This window comes from Halyomorpha halys, unplaced genomic scaffold (genome assembly GCF_000696795.3).
Source record: "Halyomorpha halys isolate HHAL.00 unplaced genomic scaffold, Hhal_1.1 Scaffold90.1, whole genome shotgun sequence".
Taxonomy (NCBI): Eukaryota; Metazoa; Arthropoda; class Insecta; order Hemiptera; family Pentatomidae; genus Halyomorpha; species Halyomorpha halys.
Window position 1 is genome coordinate 1,464,397 of NW_027109220.1, and position 5,962 is coordinate 1,470,358.

The window sequence follows — 5,962 nt, forward strand, 5'->3', positions numbered from 1 at the left end:
CAACTCCGTATATCCAGATGGGCCTTATTATTGTCATGTAGATCAGTCTTTTGTAATGAGTTGGAAGTTTAGACCGTTTGTCTAGTAAGTGCTGTAGTAGAATTTAGATTTTAAAAGTCAAAAGTGAAGTAACGCCTTGCATTAAGTTGAAGGCGCACTTCATTTATCTGTCAAGGGTTAATGTCGCTCTCATTGTTCTGTACAGTATTTCTACGGAATATATATAAGGGAGGAAGTTTTTGTTCAACGTAAACGAAAACTTCAAACAAAGAAGCTTTTGTGCAAGTATAGCACTAAGGAGCTCGCTTGGCTTTTGAATAGCACGTGTAGTTTTCTAGCTCAAATCAAAATCAGCCTCTTTTCTAGACTTTGAAGAAAAGTCTAATTATCCGTTAATGCAAGTAAAAACAAATTTACTGATTTTATCATTTTAAAGAGGAAAAAGTAGGTTAAAAATAAAAGAGTGATTTTTAAAGAGATAGAATGAGGAAAACCTTACACAAGATGACCCACCCGCGTCTTATCTTTACTTTGACCGAGGTTATAGGTTTGTTTATGACTTTAGTGATGTAAGGATTTTATATTTCCGATATAAAATTTATAGCTTCCGAAAAGATAAACTATCTTTAACGGTCCTTTATTCTATTGTTTATGCTACTATCCATCAATTTCATTCATAAAATATTTATTGACATTGTTTAAACGAAAACTCTTTCAATGGGTCATGAATGAAACTAGTATAATATTATAACAATATAATGTGATAATTTATCAGCTATATATAATACCATGAATAAATCAGGTATAATATTTTATATGGCGGAATAATCATTTATTTAAACTTTCTATTTTATCTTCCCTACTTGTGTACTACTACTAGCTTCCGCAATAAAATATTATTTCTTGCTTTAGTTTTTTGAATATTGTATTTTAAAGGAAGGTATTACGATTGAGCAGAAGTTATGTGTATCAGTGATTAGTCTTGTTCAAAAACGAAAAGTACGAAGTTAAAATCCCATATTTAAGGTGGGTACATCCCTACAGTTGTAGCGTGGCAACCCGTCTCTCTACAAACCCAAAGGTTGTGTGTTCCCGGCCCTATTCGGGATTTTTTCATGCATAAAATTATACAAAGCTCACTCTCACCCCCACAGGCATTTGAAAGCCCCCTTAGCCAATGGGTGGTACTCACAAAAATAGTGGAAGTGTGAGTGTTCCACCTTATGACAAAGCCACGACAAGAAACGCGTGATGTATTTCCCTAATGCCTCCACGATCTGTCGCGCCAATAATAATATCCTTACAGTGACACAGCAACTTTCTCGAAAAAATCAATCCACTTGGAGTGCCACTTTATAGAATAGATTTTTATTTTATATTATATTTTATCAAAACTGACTAACGATTTTTAGTGAATTCAATATAACAATGTAAAACTGAATTGTCTTTAATATCATACTGGTCTTGTCCTGATTAAAATAGTTTCACGTGGTTAAATTCCGAATTTTCAAATTGGCTTTCTCTAAAGTACCTTTAATTTTGTTTGTTTTAATAAAAATATCATTCCACATTTAAACTAGTAGTGAAACATGTGTGTATATAAACTATAAAAGGATTTGATAATTAACGCATGGAGATAAATGAAAAAATATTTTTTTCCAGATTAACGGTACATTATTGGGAATACGAGTCATAATATAGACGTATAATATATCATTGGAAAGCCAAAGATTTTTGAGACACTAATATATATCATAGGAAGTTGTGCATTGTAATGGAGAATGTACAATCCTTTTACGAAAAAGCGTAAATTAGAGTTCAGTCCAGCACGAGTTTGGTGTTGTGGCGCATGGACATAGTTTAATAATTTTTTTCGCCACCAAATTATTTGTCATTTGTATTTCCCTTGGTCTAAATGAGTCTTTCAGTTGACAGGATGTCTTCATTTAATAACTCCTAGATTTTTCAATGTTAATTTTATTAAAAATGTTAAAGGGAGTATAAATTTTAATTAACCGCTATATTCTTATATTTCTACCATAGTTTGCCAAAAATAATAAATAAATAAATAAAAAACTGTAAACAATTTTACATTGATAAATAGTATTATAAGTTATTTTCTGTAAATTGGAGTCAGCTACTTTGCTAATTGAACAGTTCATTTGGAAAATTTCATAACCATAATTTTTTTGACTATTTATATTAAATTTTTTTAATGTATATTGTCACGTTTTCCTCGCGTGTTCTGATCTCGCAACTTAACAAGCCAAATATTTAGAACTATTCACTGCTCCTTCTGTCCATTTCATTATTCCTGTTAATCAAACATTAAATTATCTTAAAAGAGTGGTTATTTCAATTGTGCTCTTGTGATTTACAGGTAACCCTTGTTTTCATTAAATAATCAATTAAAAATAAGATGAATTGAATAATGCAATAAAACTATAGAAGATTCGATTATTAAAGGAGGTTCTTTTGCCAAAATTATAACTCAGGATAAAAACTAGAATCTTTACGTTTTTATGTTTATGTTTGTAGATTTAACGTTCGAAAATAAAACCATAATCGTGCATGCTGATAATATCCAAAGCTCTAGGGGTCATTAGCAACTCATCTATTTTAGATCAGACGCTTCTAGTTTGGCAAATGTCATGGAAATTGGTGATTATGATTCAGATTGGAGACCTCAGTACCTCATCAGAATTAAGCATGATAAAGTTACCACATTCCAGAATAATAACTGAGTAATATCAAGTAATACAGTGCTTCAGTTTCGCTTAACCTAACTAAAAAAAAAGTTTTCACATCACTTAGATCATAGGAAATTGTTGTAATACAATTGATTTTCTCAATGATTAAATTAACAATGTTATAGAATATTCAGAATTTAATTGGTTAACAGGAAACACGGATCCCAATAATAGAAACATGATTAAATGATTGAACGTAAAGAGAGTATCATATAGAAGATAAATTTTTTTTTTTACTTTATTTAGTTTGTTCACAACTGGAAAAATAATTTTTTAAACTAGCGAATGAGATGTAGAGAGAGAAGAAAAAAAAAGTCGTGAAGGCATGAAGGTTAAGGTCATCCAATGAAGCCTCCTCAAGGTCTCCTTTAAACTTGAAATTTAAAAATCAATTTAAGAGGTCCCTTTTTCAGCTCCTTCGTAAACGTCGTCTCGTATCTGCTAAGTCTAGTGTTGATAGTCCTTGAATTGAGGGTTAGTGTGTGTTGGAAGTGTGTCGTGAAACCGTTTATATAATGATTTTAATGGTTGTTTGTACGTAGGGAGTTCATAAGTCTTTGTGTAAGTCCCTATTACTGATGTAGGGGGGAGCACTACTGATCAGTCTTAGTAATTTTGATTGAAACTGTTGCAGTTTCAGTAAGTTAGTTTTTTGGCATATCCGTAAATTTGTGCACCGTAAGTCCAAATTGGTCTGAGAAGGTAAGTATAAATCTTTAGTTTTTCTGAAAGTGGTAATTTTGATCGTTTATTTAAAAGATGAAATAATAATTTAAATCGGAAATGAAGCTTTTGTTTTGTTATTTTTATGTGGGGAGTCCATGTAACTTCCAAGGTATTTCATCATGTCCATATGTCAATCCAAGGTATTTTACTGTGACTGTCCGGGTTAAACTTCGTTCGTTTAGAAAAACAAGGAGGACATAGACCACGACGGAGAGTAAAAGTTATTTGCATTGATTTCTCAATAGAAGATAACTTAGCACATGATGTTATTATTAACTAAAACTTTGACTTTTATAAAAGTCAAAGTTTTAAATAGCAATACCGCGAAAACTTTTATAATCCCTATTAAAATCTTAACGAATTATATAAAAGGAGGGAAAGATAGTCGATGGCGCAGTCTGTAATAATAAAACAAATAAGTAAAACTTAAAGTATTTGTACGGGCGTTCTGGTCTAAAGTTCAGGTCTCCATAAGAGTTGAAAATTTGAAAAAAACGAGATTAAATCATAATACAGTGAGAAGAAAAAAAGGATTAACAAAAAAAAGTGTAAGAAGAAATTAAGAAGACAGCAAATAATACTAATAGGAGGTGAGTGTAATATTCCAAATTAAGCGTATTAGTATTATAATAGGAGGTGAGTGTAATATTGCAAATTAAGTATTTATTTATATATTTGTTTGTCAATAAAAAGAAAATGGTCAGGGTCCGGTCAAAGAAAAAACTCTTATAGTAATAAAACTATTTTATTAGGGCCAACGTTTTACCCCACGTAGGGGCTAATACGGGGTAAACGTGTTACCCCACGGGATCATTAGGGCTTACTGAGCGCAGGCAAGCACAGAAAATATTTTTTAATGTAAATCAGAGGGCAAGATATAAATGTGGGACGGAAAAGGCTTAAATGTTATTAAAATTAGTAACTAAAGCTCCACACCCATGATATTCTTTGTTCACATTAATTATTTTAAAATTATTCTATTACTAATGATAAGAAGATAGCTGACCTATCATATAATATATATATGAGGAGAAGACGGTCAGGAAGTGCGGTCAGAATATAATGCAAATAAGTTGAAAGAACTTATTTAATAGTGCCAACGTTTAGGCCATTATGTCTAGCCTTCATCAGGGCTACTTGTAGGAGATCCGAAATCCAAGCCGATTAAATAAGTTCTTTCGACTTATTTGTGTTATTTCTTCTCTTCATATTCTACAAATAATTTTTATGTAGGGTTGGGAATGAATGGAGGGTATTAGAGGGTCTCATAGATGTGAATCAAGAGTTCTATAAATGAACTCTTACAAGAAGGACCATAAAAATAATGATTTCAGCATGTTACTCACATCAGGTTACATCCCTTTTTGTAGAAACAAAGGGTAATTAATATTTTAATTATGTAATTATTAATTAGTGGATTAGCTGTCCAAAAAATGCAGTGTTTGTCTTTAAACACTTAAAAAATATAAAGATATCTTTTTTCTCGACTATTGTTTTAAAGGATATTCATATATTTTTTCATGAGATTTTTTTCGAGATCTCTACAATGAAGCACTAGATTTTATTTTTTAATTGTTTTTTTTTTTTGTCTTTTTTGGATATAACACTATTACAGCTTAAGCTATATCTTTTTGGGATAAAAATATAATTGTAATATTACAGAATTGTAATAATTTTTTTACTCAAATACAATTATATGGAATAATGAAATGAGAACTACAGTTATAATTAATTTCGTTAATTCTGTGCTCGGGTGTGTTGGCGGAGGCTGGGGGATTTTCTTTGACCTCATAGAAAACGTACAAAAGGATTCATAACCCTTTTGTACATTCATTTCAACTAAAGGTATTATTGACTACAAAGGAGGAGTACAATGCCCGATGGATTTTTCAATTTACTGTTTCCTTTCACTTTTAATATGCCAATCATTAGATGGGGAAGTAAAAGATTTATTATCGGGCTTAGTGAGCAGTTCAATCAAGACGTGTTCTGATTTGGAAGATAAAAATCAATGTTAGGGATTAGAACATTATTGTTATTCATAGTTTCCCAACAAACCATAATATCTTGGTTTATTCATTTCAAATTTCCTTTCAGTCCATGTTTATCTTTCGTTTGCTTCAAGTCTCTTTTAAATTTTCTCTTTAGTCTAGTTATAGCAATTAATTTTATGCACAACAAATCGTTTAAGCCACGATGATTCGGCCAGAATTATCGCTCTCTCTGAAGGAAGCAAATCATAGCGTTATATCACTATTCTGTTTCAAGGACTCTAAAAAGGTAGAGGGAGACTGGTAGTCATTCAAAACGACCAGCGTCAGGGCGACGAAAATAGTACAAACCAGACTTGTGTAAACAAATCAGAACCGGAGATGTTAACAAAAAAATGTTTGAGAATTTTTTCTGTATTTGAAACTACTTTTTCTCTGTACTGTAAAGGGATAAATTCTAAAGGATATTCATACGGGTTGTCTGAGTGGAAATTC